The sequence below is a fragment of the Theobroma umbraticum genome, unplaced genomic scaffold (assembly GCF_002168275.2).
Source record: "Theobroma umbraticum cultivar Fairchild unplaced genomic scaffold, ASM216827v3 scaffold_86.0, whole genome shotgun sequence".
Classification (NCBI taxonomy): Eukaryota; Viridiplantae; Streptophyta; class Magnoliopsida; order Malvales; family Malvaceae; genus Theobroma; species Theobroma umbraticum.
In genome coordinates this window covers 8,039,194-8,062,367 of record NW_018397263.1, presented here as the reverse complement: position 1 = coordinate 8,062,367, position 23,174 = coordinate 8,039,194, and the positions used below count along the sequence as shown (strand labels likewise).

The window sequence follows — 23,174 nt, the reverse complement described above, 5'->3', positions numbered from 1 at the left end:
CCATTATTTCATTATTTTAAGCTTCTTAATTAGGGAGACTCTATTAGAGGTCTCACATCATAATCCACCTAAAAGGATTTATCCTTTCGGAGACCCAATCCATCATGATCTATGTCCGCCTATAGGGAGTGACATGTTTCACATGCCAATGGGCTAACAATGGAGACCATGGGCTCTAGGATTACTAGCATCCTCTCCCACTCAATATTTTTATACTTAGGGTTTACTGGATTTTCTATATGCATATTTAGAATATCCTAAGTCAAATTATGGGCTAGGTTATGTTTCCAACTAAATGCTTTTAGTAAATAACTAAGTCCATATTACCATCTTGTCTAGATGTGATTTATTTTCCTATATTCATTATGTATCTCATAGCATAAAACTCCTTTTAAACTAAAATACATAATGTATGCATGGCATTCCTTAAAAGAAGTTGGCACCTTAATTCTAGATGACATGTTTTCAAGCATACAAATAATATCTAATGTCATTCATATAGATACATATAGATACATATAAATATATGTATATATATAACAATAAGCCACATTAATGTCCATCTTAGGAAAAATAAAAAAAATTACAACTTGTAAATCTCTTCAATCATGCTTACTTCCACTACTCGCTAGGATTACATCCATTTGACACTCTTTTGGATTTTTTGACTATTTAAAATCCACTATTTTAATTTTAATTTTAATCCAATTTGAGAAAATAATTTTATTTTGTCCAATTAAATATTCTCATTAACTAATACCAAAATAAAATAATTTTCAATCCAAGGCTAAAATGTTAATTTTCCAAAAATAAAAAAATAAATTTTGAAATTTTTTTTAGAATATAGATTTTAAAAATTAATTTATTAAAATTTTTTTTGAAAGGGTTCACCCTAGCGGGTTATTGCCCAATATCCCAAAAGTCAAGAATTTCACTCCTTCACTAAAGTATGCAATAATCCGTGTCGCACTTAAGTGGATGCTTCCATGTAAGTCAGTCAATACTTGATTGTATCTACTCCAACATTAATAATAACAACAAATTAGACTAAGAGAACTCGCATCAAAATCAAAAGGTATACCGAATGTTATATATGTAACCACTAAGTCATAAAAAGAAAAAATATTTTATTAATGTGAAATTAATTACAAAGGGACCAAGACACGCCATCGTCAGGTCATAAGGGCAACCCTAGATGATTCGCTGCAAACATACCTTTACTAGTGAGGCAACTCAACAATTTGTAGATTGCTCACCCTTATAAAGAGTTTACGAAATTTTACAAGTATTCTACCAGTTGCCATTACAGTGCTTGAAATGAGGACATTCCTTTCCTAAAGAGTCGTTCCCCTTAAAGACTTAACAAGTATTTTTGGAGTGCCATCACAAGCCATTACATTGTTTGAAAGAGGGACATTTACCTTACAAGTATAAAAAACTCAATCTCATAAACAACTCTACCTTATCATAATCCGCTACAAAGTTGACCCATGACACCAACGGTGGGCCACACACTTGTGTTGCTGCACTTGGCAGTAGCTTGTGCTACTATTAATAACACACAAAATAGCGTAAAGCAAAGGGTTGTGTGCTACCCGGCAACACACAACAAGGGACTGTGCTGCTAAGAAGCACACCACACCCTTTTTTTTTAATAAAAAATATTTTTTTATAATAAAAGAATTTTAATGTAAGAAAGACTATTCTTCTTAAAAAAATTGATACAAAAAAAATTTATTTTTCTTAAAAAAAATTAAAGAGACCAAATATTACCTAATTACCTTTTTCCTTTTGGGTGTCAACTTCTTTCTCCATGGATGCGCCAAATACATCAAATAATATTAAAATTACATGGCTTTTCCTAGTTACATAAATTTAAGAAAAAATAAAAAAATAAAGAAAAAAACATGGCGATGATAGGCCATTGTTCTTGTTACATAGCCAAAAAAAAAATGTTACATGTGAAATTTTTTAGGATAATTAATATAGCAAAATCCTTGAATCATGCATTATAACATACAACCATGTTGGTCCCAAATAAATGTGCTAGAAGGGCGGTGAATAGCACTTTCAGCTCTCACTATACTTGATTTCATATTAGGAACAAGTAGAAAGTCTGTGATGAGAAATTCGATTATAGATGAAGGAGTGATTTAACAAGGAATGAAAATGAAAGATAAAACAAAGCAGACAATGCACAAAGATTTATAGTGGTTCTATCAAAGACCTACATCCATTACTTTGATTGTTCAACTAAGGATTTTTCTAAACAAATCACTATAAACAATGAAATTCCCAAGCTTCCACCAAGCTTTTACAATGGCTTTTCCCAGGCTCAGCCACAACCTTTAACAATGGTTTTTTTCGAGATCAACCAAAACTTAAAACTAACTTTTTCTAGGTTGAGTTAGAACCTATACACTCAATCAAGCTAACCCAAGCTTGATCAATACCCTTAAGGTGACTCGAACACTCTAAGTAATCAAGGAGAATATAAATAGATAAGTACCTATGATCATTAACCTGATCTAAATGGTACAAAGTGAAGTGCTTAATTCTCTTACAAGGATTGGAGTGAAGTGCAAAAAGTATGGGGAGAGTTTTTGCTATTTTTAAGTTTTTTTTTATCTTGAAAGCCTTCAAAACTTATTCATAGCCATTAGGAGTGCCTTATATACTTGAAAAATCAACTCTGATTAGTGTTAGATAGATTCTAACTGTTGGAAATAATTTGGAGACAATTCTAGCCATTAATCTATCTTTCAGCATTCAAATTCAAATTTTCAAACAGAATGCTCTTAGTTGACTAACATGCTTCTTATTTGATTAAGTCATTTTTGTCTCTGAACGCAATTTCTAGCATTAAGCTCTTAGACGACTAATAATGCTTCGTGGTTGATTAAGTTGATTCTGTCTTTGAATCTGCTTGAACTTGCCAATTTCTCTTTTAAATTTTATTCAACGAATTCCCTAGATTATCCAACTAAGAGGCTTTTGTTTTATTGCTCAATTGTAGCTTCTTATCCTTATAAGTTTTGATATTTGCTTTTGAATGATTAATTTATTATTTAGCATTCATTTTTGTCCTGCACACTCAAGTAGAAGAGTTAGACATAAATAAATGGGAATCTTTGATTATCATGAAAAACTAATAGAGCCAACAATCTCCCCTTTTTTGATGATGATAAAACATTCTTTGATTAAAGGCATAATGTTTACTAGTTTTGTTTGCTCTACACAAGATGTGGATTTCTCCCCCTGACTGTGTGCTCCCCCTTAGTGTATGCATGATCTTTCAAGTTATTTTACTGTCCAACCTAACAGATCATCAAGTTTTTATCTATCTTTTAGAGAAAGTAACAAGCATAGATTCAGACATTTTAATAGAGTATCTTCATGCAAGCTTACAAGACATCAGTAATAGGTGATAAAATATCATCCACATTGTAACAAACTGTCACTAGCATACTATCAACAATCCACATCCATTCCAAAAATCCATTAAACACAAAGGCATAACAGAAATAGGTTCTTAGCATTCAAATATCATCAACAATCCATCAGTAATTAAAGTAACATATTGTCACAAAAATAAATAGCCCAGCACTAACAGAATTAAGTTCCTAATTTCCCTTAAATTACTTTTACTTTTTCTCCTAAAATTACGTATACCCTAACCTATCTCCCTTTTTTTGTCATCAGCAAAATAAGGACAAATCTAAGAAGAGTTTTAGGGGGTTGATTTATTTATTCCAAAATGGACATTGAGGGGTTCAAAAGATGGAAAAGGTGAGGATTTTTGTGATGGGAAATCAGAAGAAGATGTGTTTGAAACTTGGAATAGATCCTGAACAGAAGACTTGACTGAAGGTTTGGCATTTTCAGCTAATCTAGAAGACTTTCTCTTTTTGGTGTCTTAGTGGCCATGGTTTTTCTACTTTTACCAGATGGTTGGGGTTTAGCTTTGGTGATGCAACTGCTTGTCCTTATTCTTTATCAGCAGGTTCTCTTTCTTTAGTGGAGTGAATCGATTCAGGGGAATCCTTCACTAATGCTAACTTCTGAGCTTTGTTCTTTGCTATTTCTCTTTCTGCTTGTTCTTTTCTGACCATTTAGTGGAACACATCCATGATTAAAATTTCTTCAAAATTAGTAGGAGATGGTTGTTTCTCTGCCTGTGGTTCATCATGTGGTGGAGTGTTGTCATTGAAGGATTTAACTACTTCAGTCCCTTCATTGGATTTTTCTCCATTTTTAGGTTCAGGGGTGGGTGATTTTCTCACATGACCAAATTCTAGTGCATCACCTTCAGCTTGGAAATCAAAATTTTCAGTAGCTTGGCCTGCTGAAGCTGGACTTGGTGCTGCAAGAGTTTATTTAGGTGTAGGACCAGAAGGCGATTTCCTTTTATCTTTCATTAAATTTCCTAGTTCTTATAGATTTTCTTTAATTTTCTCAATTCTAGCAGATTGGTTAGTGAGTTTCCCATCAATTCTCATTAGTATGTTCAAAATCATTTCATTTGAAATCTATGATGGAGTTGTTGTCTGAACAGGGCTGGCTTGCTCATCTTTTTTGGTTTCCTTGGAAGTCTTGAAAAACTTTTCTCCATACAATGTGTATCCCTCTTTGGCAGGCTTCCTAGATAAATGGTCTGATCTCTATTCTTCACTTGATCCATCTCATATCAGTTGGCCCGAATCCCCTTTTTCTTCATAAGAGATATTATCAAATTTCCACAAGCTAAGTTTACTTTATGAACCCAAAAAATTCCTTTCATTCTCTCTATCATGAATCTTCCTAAATTGAGAGGAGTACCATTAAAAGCATGCTCCATAAGCCACATATCTTGAAGGCTTACATAGCTAACGTTATCACTTTTTCCATGGATTGATGCAGCTATAAAATAGTGGAAGATTCTAATTTGTGGACTTTTAATAAGGCTTGCATAGCTTTTAGAATAGTATCTCTCCTTTTTCCCTATGATTGTCTCCCACATAGATGAGGGATCATAATCCTCAAGAATTTCAAACTCTCCCTCATTGCACTCTATATGGAGCAGATTTCTCAAATTAGTGGTTGTGACTACAAATTCTTTTCCATTTAGAAAAACATATAGACCATCTTCCACAAAATCTTCAAGATCATCAAGTTCATTTTCATCCAGTGCAATGCTAGCATAAAATTCCTTTACAAGGCTAGCACTATAGATTCTGTTCTTGAACACACTCAACTTATTCAATTTTAATTCTTCAAAATAATCTAACAAACCCTCCTTAATTTTAGGAACATCATTAAAACTGTCCCAGTCTTTGTATTTTCCACACAAAATAGGAGCATTTTCAATTTTCCTATATCAATCCTCATGAATCTTATTTTTGAATTTCAAGGATGGAAGATTACCTTCTATGGAAAATTTTCCTTTTTCATTCTTCTTCTATGACTTCTATTCCTTTTCTCTCTATTTTTTCTCAGTCTTCTCAGTCACTGAAGCTGACTCATGTTTCTTCTTCTTCTTCTGAATTTCAGAGGGTGGACTTGCTTCCATAGGCTGTTTACCTTTTTCTTTTTCAAGATATCTTTAGGTAGAGAGGATTTAGCTATTGGTTCAATTTTAGGGTTTTAAGAGTTTGAGAAAGGGACGTTTCAATTTTAAGGAATCAGTTTTAGATGAGAGAGAATGAGTTGAGAAAGGTTAATTTTCTTTAAAATTGTTAGACTCCCCATTTTTTAATTATGGTCAATTTCTCTCTTTTTCAAAATGCAAAAATTTACCTATCAATTTTTTGGTTAAGCAGTTTTTCTTTTTCTTCTTCACATGATAAACTACCTCCATTTTCTTTAAATTTTCTTATTTTTGTTTTACTTTTTTAATTGACTAAGTTTAACCCTTGTCTAACTGGGTTTTTTATTAAAAAAAATAGAATGCTTTAAGTTGGTTAAGTAATGCTCTTAATCAACTAAGTGTACACTTTCTTATGAGATAAATGCTTAGAAATTTACTTAAAGCTCATGAATACTTGTCATTCCTAGATTTCTCCTAATCTCACAGAATCTTTCCTCATTTAAGGGTTTGGTAAATATATTAGCCAATTGATGCAAGGTGTTGACAAACTCAATCATAATGTCTCCCTTAAGCACATGATATCTAACAAAATGATGTCTAATCTCAATGTGCTTAGTTCTTGAGTGCTGAACTAGATTTTTTGAGATATTGATTGCATTTGTGTTATCACAAAATATTGGTACATTATGCATGGTCACTCCAAAATCTTTTAATTGTTGTTTAATCTATAAAATCTGAGCAAAGCAACTACCTAAGGAAATATATTCAGCTTCAGCTATGGAGAGTGCTTACTAGACTAGCACACAAGCATATCTCCTAGAAACTAACATGTATCACTAGTGCTCTTTCTTTCTATTTTAGTTCTAACAAAATCTGTATCTAAATATCTGATGAGATTGAGGGATGTTTCTCTAGAATACCATAATCCTAAAATTTGTGTGTCTAAAAGGTACCTAAAGATTCTTTTTATAGCAGTTAAATGTGACTCTTTGGGTTGAGATTGAAACCGTGCACACAAGCATACACTAAATTGAATATCAGGTCTGCTAGCAATTAAATAAAGCAAAGATCCAATCATACCTCTATAGAGCTGTTGATCAATACTTTTTCCTCTCTCATCAGTATCAAGTTTGGTAGAGGGACTCATTGACGTGTTGATTGATTTCAGCTTTAGCATGTCAAACTTTTTCAGCATGTCTTGACTATATTTTTCTTGATTGATAAAGATGTCATCTTTACATTGTCTAATTTGAAGGCCAAGAAAGAATTTTAATTTACCCATTATACTCGTTTTAAATTCGTCCTACATTTTTTTTAGCAAAGTTCTTGCACAAAGCCTCATTAGTAGCACCAAATACAATATTATCCACATAAATTTGAACTATAATTAACTCATTCAAGCATTTTTTAATGAACAATGTTGTATCAATACTTCCTCTAATATACCCTTTTTCAACTAAAAACTTTGAGAGTCTTTCATACCAAGCTCTTGGAGCTTATTTTAGTCCATATAAAGCCTTATGTAGTTTCAAAACATAATCAGGTTTTTCAAAGTCCTCACATCCGGGGGATTGTTTGACGTAGACTTCTTCTTGAATAAATCTATTTAAAAATGCACTTTTTACATCCATTTGAAATAATTTGAAGTTCATGAAACATGCAAATGCAAGCAACAATCTTATGGCTTCTATCTTCGCAACAGGAGCAAATGTTTCATCATAGTCAATGCCTTTTTCTTGGTTATATCCTTGAGCCATTAGCCTAGCTTTGTTTCTAATAACATTACCTTGCTCATCCACTTTAATTATGAACACCCACATTTTGCCAACAATTGGATGATTTAATGGCCTAGAAACCAATGTCTATACTCAATTTCTTTCAAATTGTTCAAGTGCTTCTTGCATGGCCAATATCTAGCTTTCTTCTTTTTCTACCTCTTCAAAGCTCTTAGGCTCAATTGGTGAGATGAAAGTTAAGAATTCACATGTTTCTCTAATTCCTCTTCTAGTTTTGACTCCTTGTGAAATATCATCAATGTTTTGCTCTTGTGGATGATTTTTGATATACTTTCAACTTTTTAGAAGATCAATGTATTGACTTTCAGTTTTTTGCAGAGTTTCTAAGGGTGGAGGTTCCGCTTCTCTTCCAAAGGAGTTTTCTTCATTGTTTTTCTTCATTTCTTGGCTCATTTCTTCCATTTGCCTTTCAAAGTCCTTTGCATCATCTTCATCAATAAAAGCTTCCTTTTGCAAGGCATTAAATTCGTCAAAAACTACATGGATAGATTCTTCAATGGTTAAAGTTCTTTTGTTTAAAACTTTATAAGCTTTTGAGTTCAATGCATATCCTAGAAATATTGCCTCATCACTCTTAGCATTAAACTTTCCAAGAGAATGTTTTCAATTGTTTAATACAAAAAATTTGCAACCAAAACTCCTAAACTAAGAAATATTTGGTTTTCTACCTTTGTACAGTTCATATGGGGTTTTTTATATCATGGCCTTTATTGATACTCTATTAAGAATATAGGCTGCTTTGTTGACAGCTTTTGCCCAAAAGTACTTTGGTAGATTGTTTTCACAAAGCATAGTTCGAGCTATTTCTTTTAAGGTTTGATTTTTTCTTTCTACGACCCCATTTTGTTGAGTTATTCTAGGTGCAGAGAAATTATGATCCAACCCCTTATCATTGCAAAAATTTTCAAAATCATCTCAATCAAACTCGCCTCCATGATCATTTCTAATACTAACTGTGACAAGTCCTTTTTCATTTGAACCTGCTTATAATGATTGACAAATGCAAATAGAGCATCATTTTTATGAGCAAGGAAGTAAACCCAAGTATACCTAGAGTAGTCATCAACTATCACAAAGCCATATGATTTTCCTCCTAAGCTAATTGTTTTGCTTGGACCAATAAATCAATATGTAGGAATTCAAAAGGTCTAGAGGTTGAAATAATCTTTTTGGTTTTAAAAGTGTTCTAACTTATTTACCTAGTTGACAAGCATCACAAATCTAATCATTCTCAAATTTAAATTCAGACAATCCTATAACTAGATTTTTTCTCATCAATTTTGAGATAGTATGCATGCTCACATGTCCAAGTCTCCTATGCCATAACTAGCTATCATTTCCATTGTTTATCATAAGACATGCTTCATAATTAAGCTCAAGATCTTCAAGATATAACATACATATTCTTGATTATTTTTCCTACAAATGAAATTTTGTTGGTACTAATGTCTATCGCTTCACATTTATAAGAATCAAAACATACCTTGAAGCCTTTGTCACACAACTGACTGATACTTAATAAATTGTATTTTAAACCTTTAACAAGCAACACATCACTAATTTGAGCTTGAGAATTCTTGCCAATAACTCCTATACCATGAATTCTACCTTTGAGTTATCTCTAAATGACATAGTACCTCATTTTTTCTTGTCAAGTTAAGCAAACAACATTTTGTTTCCAATCATGTATCTTGAGCAGCCAATGTCCATGTACCATGGTTGCTTCTCTTTTAGTTGAGCTCTTGTACATATGTCTTCTCCATTAGCCTTAACTTACAAGACAGATTTTCAATTTTTCTTAACAAGTACCCGTATCTTAATGGGTCCTTAGAGGTTAGCTACTACATAGGATCCTTTTGGAACCCAAATCCTTTTTGTTTTCTCTATGCTTCTTTTTCTATAGTAGTTATAAGATAAATGACCAAGTTTATCACAAATATAACATCTAAAAGAGACATTATCAGAATTTTTCTTAAAGTATGTGTTTCTTCTAGATATTTCTTTCCTCATACTCTTAAGAGCAGTATTTTCGTCAATAGTTTTTCACAAAGCTTCAATTCTATTCTCTAATTCTAATTTTAAAATTTCATAATCTGTTTTTGAATGTTCAAGTTCACTTTAAACAAAATTTCTTCATTCAAAAATAGAGCAGAAATCATGTTTTATCTTTTCTAAATCATTCTCAAGAAATGACGTCTTTTTTTTCAAAGCTTTGTATTTTGATGCAAGTTTTTCAAACTCATCATAAAGACATTCATATTCTTCTTGAAGTTCATCAATAGAAATATCACAAGGAGTAAAAGATACCTTGGATTCATAGTCTATTGCCTTTATGTAGATAGACATTCTAGTGCTCCAATAGAGACAGTTCGATCTATTAAAAAAAGGTAGTTTGTTTGTAGACTGTCCCTTAGCAACTATAGATTTCTGAAGAGCCATTTGGATCTCTCTTAGGATGTTAAGCCTTAATTATGAGTTATCTGGCTTTAATATCACTTGTTGGTCCCAAATAGATATACTAAAAGAAAGGTGAATAGCACTTTTCGGCTCTCACTAAACTTGATTTCAAATTATGAGCAAGTAGAAAGTTTATGATGAGAAGTTCAATGCAAGATGAAGGAATGATTTAGTTGAAGCCTTCAAAACTTATTTATAGCCATTGGAAGTGCCTTATATACTTGAAAAATCAACTCTGATAGGTGTTAGATTATGACTGTTGAAAATAGTTTGGAGACAATTCTAGCTATTAATCTATCTTTTAGCGTTCAAATTAAAATTTTCAAACAAAATGCTCTTAATCGACTAACATGCTTCTTAGTCAATTAAGTCATTTTTGTCTCTGAACCCAATTTCTGGCAATAAGCTATTAGTCAAGTAGCAATGCTTCTTAGTCAATTAAGTTGTTTCTGTATTTAAATATGCTTGAACCTACCAACTTCTCTTTTGAATTTTATCCAACTAACTCCTTTGATTATCCAACTAAGAAGCTTCTATTTTATTGGTCAATTGTAGCTTCTTATCCTTACGAGTTTTGATATTTTCTTTTGAATGATTAATTTATTATTTAATATATATTTTTGTCTTGCACACTCAAGTAGAAGAGTTAGATATAAATAAATGAAAATATTTTATTATCATCAAAAACTAATGGAGCCAACAAACCATACATTGATCACGCCAAGGTAGTTAAATATATACAAAAGTGCCAACCATGCAAAATAAATATAAGAAACAAAACTTGCAATAATTCTTACTCTGATTTCAATTGTTGGAGTAGGATCTTAGTGGATTGATATGATTGTGTAAAGCATCTATTTCAAAAAACTTCTTTTATAAAAGAAGTAAGCAATCTAATTAAACAAAGTGGAAACACACATCATTCTTATTGCAAGTAATATAATCACATCCTTAAAAAAAAATCTATTGAGTAGGAAATAACATACATTTTATTTTGAGATTCTTATTTTTAGACACCACTACACTAATGAATGATTTCTTGACTAAATAAGTTTATCACTTATTCTTCAAGAATGCTTTCAATATGAACCTTCAGTGGACAAAGTGTGGAATGCTAGACTACAGGATGGCAAGCGATTATGTCTCTCTTTTCTTCCAAAAACTTAATAGCTATTTCTTTCAAAAAATTTCTGCCATGAATGGGAGAGAGGAAGAAAGTACGACAAAGTTTGAAGGAGGAGAAAAGAAGTGACGGTTGAAACTTTTTCAAAAAAAAGTATGTCCATATTTTTCTTCCAATCTCTTCTCTTTTTATTAAAACTTTTGCTTCAAAAGTTTAATCAATATCAAATACCTTTGAATTAATCTTGACCATCCATTTAGAATTACAAAAGCATAAAAACTTCTCCATAATTATCAAAATTAAAATTAAAGAATAAGTTATGTAATTCTTTAATTATCATTTAAAGTTCTTAATAAAATAAAACTCCTTGTTGAATAATAACTCTTATTTTATTATTAGCCATCTTTATTTCAAAAGAATTAATAATAAACAAAAGAGTGATGGTCAAACATGGAGTCTCCTTTTATTAACATCAATGTCTAGATTCATTTTGCAAGAATCCTTTAGTATTATCTTAATTTAAGACAACTCTTGCCTTTAATTAAGATAAAAATATTTTATCTTGTCTAAATTGAGACAAATATACTTTCTTGTCTAGTTTAAGACAAAAAATATTTTTCTTATCTTAAATTAAGATAAACATATTTTTTTATCTAAATTAAAACCAAACATGTTTTCTTGTCTAAATTAAGGCAAACACGTTAAAGTTGCTATTTTTGTGCACAATTTAATTAATCAAATTAAAACATGCATTCCAACTTAAACAAGTTGAATGCTATGAAGCTAAATGGGGAATCAATTTAGACATAGATACTCCAAGCTCTAATAAACTTAAAATTATTTTTAATCTTATTTAAAAATAATTCAAGCTTATTAACCATGAACTTACTCCACCATAGATTCATGGTTGTACTATTGGATTAACTATAATTATAAAAAACAATTCAATACTTGATATTAATTATTAGTTGTCCAATTGCAAACCTTTTATTGTGCACCCTTATAACATCCAATGATGAAAAGTGAAATTACCGTTTTAGCCTTTATGTCAATTTTGTCCCTTAGTCTCAAATTCATCCAGTCAGTGATTCAATACTTCAGATTTAATCTTTTGTGTATCTAGATGTAATGAGTAACTAACTCATCAATCCATTGGGCCTAGATTAATCACTAATCTTCCTCAAATCACTAAAAGTGATGTTAATGCTATGAACTCCATTATTTGGACATATGTTCCTAGATGTTTTTCTTAATTATAATCCCAAAATACAGAGTCTAGATCAACACTTTATGATGATCATGCTCATGGTAAATCAAAGATTATAAGGAGATTAAACACGAGTCCATTATCCATCAGGATTTCAGTTCTACTATAAGCAAATGCATAAATGTGAGATCAAGATTTAAGTAACGGTTTAACTTAAATTTGATTCTCACATGATTCTAGTTCATGTTATAGTGTCATTACTGAAAGTTAACCATTTCGATGATTTGAGACTCACATTCCTTTGAAGTGAATCACATTCATTTTATTAGAACTAATCTGGACACTGCATCCTTAACATAATAAAGTAACTAGCTTTATTATATGGCTGTGAATAATTTTTAGATTCAATTAAAATACATGTCTCTTATGTATGACTCTTCATAGAAATGTATTTTAATATCTCAGTAGAATCATGGTACCTTAATAACTAGATAATGAATGTTTACTTAAAATAAACTCTTCATTTTATTATCAAAATGTACTTTCATTACAAATTTAATGAAATTAAGAATGAGAATATACTTGCTTTCCAGGGACCATATTCTCAAAATTCTTAACACTAATTGGTGGATCAAAACCAATGCTCATCTCAAAACAACCTTTCCCTGTATGCATCTAAAGACTAGAACTAAGAAGTTGAGGAGATAGACATGTATGGTTATGATCTTCGTGTTGGGAAAAAGAAAATTGACTAACAATGACATGTTTAATAACTTCATACATCAACTGAGGGCGTGATTGGTCTTCATTTGGACATGCAACAATGTGCCTCCATTTAACAGGGCTAAATGCTCTCTTCCTCATTCTTTGCTCAAAACCTCAATCAGCTCAATCTTCCGTATGTCCTATTGGCACGTACTGTTCCCTTTCAGATAGAGGGACCACTGTGTTCAACCAATATTCCTATATATCCTCCTCCGATGTGTGCTTCAATGTTTTATGTGCCCATAACTACAAAATATGTACCTTGCTATTAGCATTTGAAAGATAGTATATAGATGAACAATTTCTATTTGTAGGTTTGCACTAACCTTTTGAGCTAACTTCAATGGTTGCATCATCTTGTAAAACTCCTTTGGCTTCTGATTGCACTTCCATTGGCACATATGTGGGTAGACGTTCTCATTAGGACGATCAGGGAGCAATTAAATTTTGGAAAGCAGGGATAGCATCCATTGCCCAAAACTACAACTTAATTGTAAACATTATAATCACTTAACTAATACTTCACATGCCGCCGAAAAATATGTTATGCATAAAAGTAAAAGGCAAAATTTTAAAAAATTACCTTACAGTACTTGGATCGCCTAGGGAAAACCGTATAGGTTGTAGCGTAAATGATCTCGCTTATTAAAGGTTTTGGGATGAACTTCGAAGCCCTTTAATAAGTAGTCCTCAATCAGCCTCCATATATAGTGACTCCATGGGAAGGCATTTCAAGTGTCAATGTCCTCAACCAAAGCCAATAGTCAAAGTGTCACCCATCTTCGGTTGTTTTGGCCGAATATAATATTATTCGCCATCAAGACAAGTATGTTGTTCAATTTACTACCCACGCAAGTATGTGTATCATAAAGATAATATAGAGATGAGTAGAGTGTCGATCCTACAGAGAATTGAATTAATTTTTACTGTTAACTACTAAAATTAACACACCCTAATTTTATCTAAACAATTAAAATTAAAAAAAAATTAAACTAATAAACTGATAATTAAAACTAATATATCAACAAAATTACTTTTAGTGATTACCAGACCTAATATTATGATATTCCTCAATACTTCATCTGAATATTGTCTTTCTCTTAACTCAGTTTAATAGATTAAGTTGGTAACCTTGAGCCCTAAATTATTTTTAAGTCTTTGTAAAGTTTTTCATAAAAAAACTCTCTCAATTAATTTACTATATGTCTATGCAAATTAAATTGAAGAAGGATTCATTAAGTTTGTGCTCTAATTTTTGCTAGGTATGGCTTATAAGTGTATGTCTACCTTATATACAAATCAAACCACCTAATCAACTAAGTGCATTTGATCATACACTATTTTATTCAAGGTTTACCTAAATCTCCTTCATCAAGGTTTAACCTAGGTTTTCAATTCAATCTAATTGGTGGCTAGTCCATTAGAAGCATTAAAAATAGAATAAAATAAACAACTTAAATCTATCAAACATAAGTAAAGAGGGATAAATAATTTAGACTATATATTGAGTTCAATCATAATCTTAGATTAATGAATTAGTTCCCCATCAAGTCACACATTATCATCAAATAAAATTTTAACATTAAAAACAAAACCAAGTCAATAAGAGAATAACAAAAGGATAAAAAAAACCAAAGATTGTTTTCTTGATTCCAAATCTCCTTGAATCCTTCAAATTCATCTTAGCTTCAATGACTTTGTGGCTTGATTCTTAGTTGTCAATCTGGTGTTCCATTCTTTTTTCCTTTTTTTAAACATCCTTCGAAAAGTTGTTTTTTTAAGCTTTGAAGCTAGGCCAAGTTGGGTGAAGAAAGAAGTCAATTCCAGTTTGGATTTCCTCATCACACTATATGGGTTGTAACCTTTCCCAATTAATTAATAGAAATCGTAATTGTTATGGGACTACCGTAGTGTGTCAACTTTGACAAGATTTTTGACTACCTTCCAAGCCGAACTAGGTAAAGTGATATACATAAAGTATTTTTCTCTTAACTTTCCAATGGTCTAAGAATCGTCTCATTTGAAGCTTTGTATAGAGAGTTATAGCCAAAATATCGAAATATGAGCAATGAAAAGCTATAGCTTAAATGGCTTTTCTTCTTTCACTGAAATTCTTCTTTCATCAAACACCTAAACAAGCACAGATAAATCAATAGCAACCTAGATTAACCACATTAACACTAAATTAAGTATAAAATTAACTAAGATTAGATTGACTCACCTAAAATAGCTAATTTAAAATAATTAAATAAAACTTATTAATTTTTATGCACTAATACAAGAACTAAGCTAAATTATTATCAAAATTAAGCCCAAATAACTCTATATCATAGAGTTATCATACCCCTAAAGTTAATATTTTGCTAGTCCTTGAGCAAAAAATAAAAAAGAAACTAACTTATGAAAATCAAATTCAGTTAATGAAATCTAAAATAAATATTGCACTACTACTACTACTACTGGAGATAAAGTGCATCAACTTAATGATTCCCCTTAATTTCCTAAAGAGTATGTCTATCAATCATTAACCTAAGAAAAAATATAGGCATCATTCAAATTTGCATTTCAATTCTAATGCAAGCACATTCACGAATGGATTTGTGTGTGTGTGTGATGTCTTTGACCAAGAATATCATGACATCCGGATCAGTTTATGCCAACACAAATTTCAAATTAGTACTAGAACTCCATATGTTTATTTTTCATCTCTTTCTCCATTAATGTAGACTAACACCAAGCTAGGGATCAATAAGATTTTACAAAGTTTGTAATTTATGGCTAGGGTCAAGGTAGGATAAAGGATAATAATGTGGCTTAAATCAACTTAAGCACATAATTATTCTAAGCCCTATCTATAGAGCTTTATTCTCCTCTTCCAAGTACACCTTTTCTTTCATATTTGAACTTTTTTTTTCAATACATTTTTTTCACAATTTCATTCCGCCAAACTTATTTTCTTTATATTGTAGGTAGTGGGGTTACCTTTCATATTTTGAACTCTTTTTTTTTTCACATCAACATCACTTTCCCACCTTTTTCAATATTTAGCCCAATCTATATTTCCTAACACAATATACATGCTTGGGAATGAAGGTTGGAAAATTGAAAATTTTATTTTAAGGCTAGACTTAATTATTATGTAGTTAAACAAAGACAAGGGAAATTAAGCTCAAAAGGGTATAGTAGGGATAAAGATTTAACATGGTTGGCTTTTTAGGCTCATATGGTTTAAAGATGGCCTAAATCATCTCCCTAACTAACTATTGCCTAGGATTTTGCTTCGAGAAAATCAAGCAAATTCTAAAATTTATGACATAATCTAAAATTTACATCAATATAAACCTTATCTAGATATTCATAATAATTCAAAGCAAAAAAAATAGTGCTTAAAATTGTGGAAATCATATTTTAACAATGATACTTAACAAAAGCATTTAGCATGACTCCAAACAAAGACCTTATTCACCAAAAGCTAAGAATTCAAGATAACTAGTTATCATCATTGGATAGAAAAATCATCGAAAAAATTGACACAACTTCACTCTAGATTCCTAAAGTTCAAACAAGAAATAAATTCATTTACCAACTAATCCTAAATTATTTATAAATCTAGATAAATATGCAAATAAAATTAAATCTAAAACTTTCAAAGAATATTTATTGTTAGAAAAATAAATTCACTCCTTCAAACTTCAACTAATCATTGTTCTTAATGTTAGAAGAAATAAAAGAAAGGTAAAGAATACTCCCCTAATGATTGGATGAATCTGGTATAGCACTAATCATCCTCCTTCTTATTGTCATCTTCCTCATTCTCACTTCTAGGAGGAATTTTTGTTTTTTTTTATTGCAAAAAGAAAATAAATAACGATTAATGTAGAAAAATAAAAAATAACTAAAAAGAAAATAAAGAAAAGGAGTTTTATTGGGTATTAGGCTACCCATTGTTGGCAGCCCAAAAAAAAAGAGGGAAAGGGTTATGGGTAGTGGGTAATGGGTAGTAGGCAGTAAGCTGCCTATTGTTTTCAGTACACTTCAGGGGGGTTTTATTGAGTAATGGGCTGCCCATTGTTGGCAGCCCATATAAAAAGGGGGCCAAGGGTTATGGAAAGTGGGCTGCCCATTCATGGTAGCCCATAGTAGGGGGGCCGTGCTTACCCCTTAAAGGCACCACGCCCCACGATGTTGATTAGCAGCGAGGCTACAGCCTCCATTTGAGAAAGTCATGACCCTTATAGATCATTTTTTTTTAATTTTAACGGGGTCACGACTTCAAGCCTAATGGGGTGTGGCAGCGTTATTTTATGTTCGGGAGGCCACGCGCACCCACAGTGGGAGCCACGGCTTACCCTCTTCTCTTTTTTTTTTGTTGAAAAAATTAGTTTTTGATTGTTTTATCTTACATGTACCTAAAAAATAAAATAAAGTATTAATAATTTAATAATTAAATAAATAAATAAACAAAAAAGAGTTATTTTGACTCATTTTGAAAGCTTAAGTAGCTAGATCTTTGAGATTTTAAGTTCGAATTTTAGCATTATAAGTGTTTTTTTTAGTTTAAGTTTGATTGCTTGTTAAGTGATTAATTTAAGTTATTATTATTTTAAATTACTTTAAAGAGTAGTTATCTAATTTCTCTTATGACTTTTGTAGAAATTGATGAAAAAGACTCTTTTGATGAAAATCAGTGCAAGTATGGTGATAGCTTCATTCGTATATGTTTCAGTATTTTGACCATATCTCTTTTTGAAAAACTCCAAATGAGGTGATTCTTAGACCAATCGAATTATAAGAAGAAGGGATACAATGTTTATGTTCACCAATTTTTCCAGTTCTGATTGGATCATGGTCAAAATATTTGTCAAAGTCGGACCATTGCAGCAGTATGTAAAGACTGAATATGATGCGGTATTTGGAGCAAATCTTTCAATACAGAAGTCCAATTGATGTGCTTTTTGATCCATTGGAAAGTTAAGAGACAGGATAAACTTTATGTTTACTACTTTGTCCAGTTCTTAACATATCAGGGTGAAACTCACGTATGAAGTTGATAGACTGACACGCACTGGGCGAACAAGGCTGCAGCGTTGATGAAAGGAAGCACACATACAAAATTCCAGAGGGCTCAGCGCCGCAGCGCTGGGAGAAGTAGCGCCGCAGCGCTGCGCGACTTTCCAAAAAAAATAAAAGACATTAACGGAATTTCGAAAATTAGCTTATTTAGGAGCCTATTTAAGGAGCCTTTTTCAGAGATTTTGGAGAGAAGGCAGCAAGAAACTTATCTGGAGATTTGGAGCCAAGAACAAGCAAGGAAACAAGAGAATTGAGAGAGAATCAAGATCATAAATCTCGAACTATTAGTTTAATCTCTTACCTTTGTTTCTTTATTTTCTTTGACTTGGATTCATGGCTAAATTCTTTGGATATTGTCTTATTAGATATTATGAGCTAATTTATTTTTCTATGATTGCAATTGAACTCACATGTAATCTAGATTTTAATCACTTTCTTGCTTATTTTCATGGGATTAATTGTTTATTTCAAATTTTTCTTAATGCTTTTAATTGCTTGGCCACCAATTAAATTGATCTAGAAACCTAAACAAACTTGGGAAAGGGAGTTTTGTGTAGATAAATTGGGATAGCATATGATCAATAATTGATTATTGCATATAGGATAGGAATATACCTATAGGCCATATGTAGCCAGATTAGAGCCTGAACTTAATGGATTTGTTTTTAATTTCAATTCATATAGGATATAGTGTTTGTTAAAATAGATATTTTATAAGATGAGTCGGGAGACCCTTAAAAAATAATTTAGGACTCTAGGTTAGCAATTCAAACCATTAAGATAAGTTAAGGAAGAGAGGTAAGATTTAGATGAAGTGTGAGGGATATTGTAATCCTAGGCTTGTTTGATTTGATATTTATTGAGTATTTATTTGATTTTTTTCTTAATTTAATTATGCTATAACTTAGTTTGATTTGATATTATTTTGATATTGTTTGGATAAGATTAATTTGTGATAATTTTAGTACTTAGTAAACTTTTAGATCAATTCCCTGTGGGATCGATACTCTACTTGCTAATATACTGTCTATTCGATACGTATACTTGCGTAGTAGAATTTTAACTAGACAAGTTTTTGGGCCTCCCAATAAGCACTTTTTTATAGTCATTAGCTTGAGTATAGTACCCTTTTCTACACTACTTTATACGGCTCGAGACTTCTTTATTGATCTTGACTATTCTAGTAAGCCCACTATAAATCTTGATAATATCATCAAGATGAATCTTTACCTCCTTAAAGGTGTTCCCCTATTATGGTTTAATATTCCATGGCAAAAATTGTAGTTGTGAATCAAAAAATACTACTCGTTATCCAACCACAAAATCAAGATGACTGCAAAGTGATGGTGGTTTTGCCTCCATAGTTGGCGCCTACTCCATTGAAGGTGGTGGACTAGGCTTACCTTTACCCTCATTAACTAAATCCATTTTATAGCAACTATCTATATAGGAATACTGAGTTGCATTGAACAAATTAAATACCACTTCCTCCTCTCTTACTGTGAAAGTTATTTTGCCATTCTTCACATCAATAATTGCTCCAACTATAGCTAAGAATGGTTTTCCCAAAATAAGAGGAATTTCAACATCATCTTCGATATTGAGCACAATGAAGTCCACTGAAATGTATAAATGCCCAACTTTAAGCCAAACATCCTCTATAATCCCAACTAGGTGTCTGATTGTTCTATTTGCTAATTGCAAGGTAATTGTAGTGGGTTGTATCTCTTGAAATCCAAGTTTTTTGGCAATAGACAAAGTCATTATTGAAACACTAGCACTTAGATCACATAAAGCTTTAGAAATTTTAAAACTACCAATAGTGTAAGGAATAGAAAAGTCCTTGGATCTTGAAGCTTTGGTGGAAGCTTATTCTAGATTATAGCATGCACTCTTCGGTAAGTGCGACTATCTCAAACTCTTCCAATTTCCTCTTTTTCGTCAAGATGTCTTTCGAGAATTTAAGATAATTTGGCATTTGTTCTAAAGCTTCAGCAAAAGGAATATTAATATACAGTTTTTTAAATACCTCAAGAAATCTCTGGAATTGTTTGTTAAGTTTTTGTTTTGAAAACATTGAGGAAAAGGTGGTGGAGGTGTGGAAGCAGATTTTAATTGTGCTTTTTTTTTTAATTTTCAATAGATTTTTCAACCACAATTTATTTTTTAGCATCTTTTTCAATTTCTATCTCATCATATTGAATTGAAATCTCAAAATTTAAGGCTTTACTTTTTACCTCTTTTCCATTGCGGATAGTGATTGCCATACAATGCTCTTTACCTTCTCTTCTTCGATTGGGTTCAATATCACTTGGAAAGGTGCCATGACATCTAGTATTTAAAGCACTGGCAAGTTAGCCCACTTATGTCTCAAGATTTCTAATTCAAGTTGCTTAATTTTGAATAAAGGCATCAGTCCTTATCATAAATGCATCGGTCTTTGTTATAAATGCCTTAGTCTTTGTCATGAATTGCATGAACATATCCTCCATTGAAGGTTTTTTCTCTAGCATGGGAGCTCTAGATGGAAATCGAGGAGGAAAGTTTGACTTAGCCATTGATGAAGATCATTGGTTGTTATTCCATAAAAAATTAGGATGATTCCTCCAACTAGGATTATAAGTGTTGGAATAGGGGTTGTTCTATTACTTATTTCCAACAAATTGACAAGACTCAAAATAGATGGGACAATTGACATTGGAATGTCCTTCCCCATAAAATTCAAATGTCATAAAAGAGTTATGAACAGCATTAACACTCAGTTTATTTATTTGCATTGCAAGAGAAGCCAATTGTGTAAAAACTATGTTTATCACATCCAATTCATGAATTCCAACAATTTTTCTTATACCCAATCTTTCAGATGGTCAATGATAATTATTAGAAGCTATGTGTTCAAGCAAATCATAAGCCTCATCAATGGATTTACTCATGAGTGCACCTTCAGTGGCAGCATCAATGGTAGTTCTAAAAAGTCCCAGCAAACCATTATAAAAAGTCTGAACTTGTAGGCGTTTAGGTAATCCATGGTGAAGACACCTTCTTATCAAATCCTTATACCTCTCCCAAGCCTCATATAGTGATTCAGAACCAAATTGCATGAAAGAAGTGATACCATTCTACATCTTTGCTGACTTTGCAGGTGGGAAAATTTTTTTTAAGAATTTTTGAGTGAAATCATTCCAAGTATTAATGAAGCCAGCAAAAAGTGAATTTAATCGACTTTTTGCTTTATCTCTCCATGAAAAAAGGGAAAAGCCTTAATCTTATGGGATCATTAGTAACACCATTAGCCTTGAATGTATCATAGATTTCCATGAAATTTACAATATGAGCATTTAGATCATCATTAGGCAAACCCTCAAACTGAACAACAGTCTAAATCATCTGAATGATTGATGACTTAATTTCAAAGTTGTTGGCTTGAATAGGAGGTCTTCGGATACTAGAGTGAAGATTTTGTACTTGTGGGACTGTATAATCCCTCAAAGGCTTAGTCTCTTCCTTTTATTGGTCAGCCATTGTTTTACTTGGAGCATAAACTTTTTTATTTTTCCTTTGAAGTTTTTGAAAAGTCTTTTCAATTTCTGGATCAAAAGGAACAGTTTTCAAATTTCGGGCTCTTTGCATACAACGACCAAAACTACCTAAAAAAAAATACAAGAAAAGTCTAGATTAAAATTAAGAATTCTTGGTATTAATATTAACAAGAAAGAACTAAAAATCAATTCCCCAACAACGGTGGCAAAAACTTGTTGTTCAATTTACTACCCACGTAAGAATATGTATTGAAAAGATAATATAGAGATGAGTAGAGTATCGATCCCACAGATAATTGAATTAATCCTTACTGTTAACTACAAAAATTAACACACTCTAATTTTATCTAAACAATTAAAATTTTAAAAAAATTAAACTAATAAACTAATAATTAAAACTAATTTATCAGCAAAATTACTTCTAGTGATTACCAGACCTAAGATTATAAGATCCCTCAATACTTTATCTAAATATTGTCTTTCTCTCTTAACTCAGTTTAGTGGATTAAGTTACTAACCTCGAGTCCTAAATTATTTACAAGTCTTTGTCGAGTTTATCCTAAAAATATGTCTATACAAATTAAATTAAAGAAAGATTTATTAAGTTTATGATCTAATTTTGGCTACATCTGGCTTAAAGGTGTATGTCTACCCTATATGCAAACCAAACCACCTAATCAAGTAAGTGCATTCAATCATACGCTATTCTATTCAAGGTCTACCAAAATCTCCTTCGTCAAGGTTTAACCTAAGTTTCCAACTCAATCTAATTGGTGGCCAGTCAACTAGAAGCATTAAGAATAGAATAAAATAAACAACTTAAATCTATCAAACATAAGTAAAAGAGAGATAAACAATTCAGACTACATATTGAGTTCAATCATAATCGTAGATTAATGAATTAGTTTCCCATTAAGTCACACATTATCATCAAAAAAAATTTTAACATTAAAAGCAAAATCAAGAGAACAAGAGAATAACAAAAAAATAGAAAAAACCAAGGATTGTTTTCTTGATCTCCAAATATCCTTAAATCTTTCAAATTCTTCTTAGCTTCAATGACTTTGTGGCTTGACTTTCAGTTGTCAATCTGGTGTTTCGTTCTTTTTTTCCTTTGTTTAAAAGTCCTCTGAAATGTTGTTTTTATGGGCTTTGAAATTAGGCTAAGTTAGGTGAAGAAAGAAGGCAATTCTAGCTAGGACTTCCTCATCAGACTATATGGGCCGCAACCTTGCCCAATTAATTAACAGAAATCATAATTGCTCTAAAACTATTATAATTTGTCAACTTTGACAAGATTTTTGAGCACCTTCCAAGTCGAACTAGGTGAAGTGATAACATGAAATTGTATATTTTTCTCGTAGTTTTCCAATGGTCTAAGAATAATCTCATTTGGAGTTCTGTAGACAGAGTTGTGGCCAAAATACTAAAACATGTGCAATGGAAGTCTGCACCATAAAATGGCTCTTCTTCTTCCACTAAAATTCTTCTTTTATCAAATACCTACAAAAGCACAAATAAATCAATAACAACCTATCTTAACTACATTAACACCAAATTAAGCATAAAATTAACTAAGATTAAACTGACTCAGTTAAAATAACTAATTTAAAATAATTAAATAAAACCTATTAATTTCTATGCATTA

At 31.5% G+C, this 23,174-nt stretch overlaps 1 non-coding gene across 1 annotated transcript; it reads left to right on the top strand.

Moving 5' to 3' along the window:
- The first annotated feature begins 21,008 nt into the window (after nucleotides 1-21,008).
- LOC149526956 (small nucleolar RNA R71) lies at nucleotides 21,009-21,114 on the top strand. The gene has a single exon (XR_016351506.1). It is a non-coding gene; the product is annotated as a small nucleolar RNA R71 (small nucleolar RNA).
- Nucleotides 21,115-23,174: the final 2,060 nt, after the last annotated feature.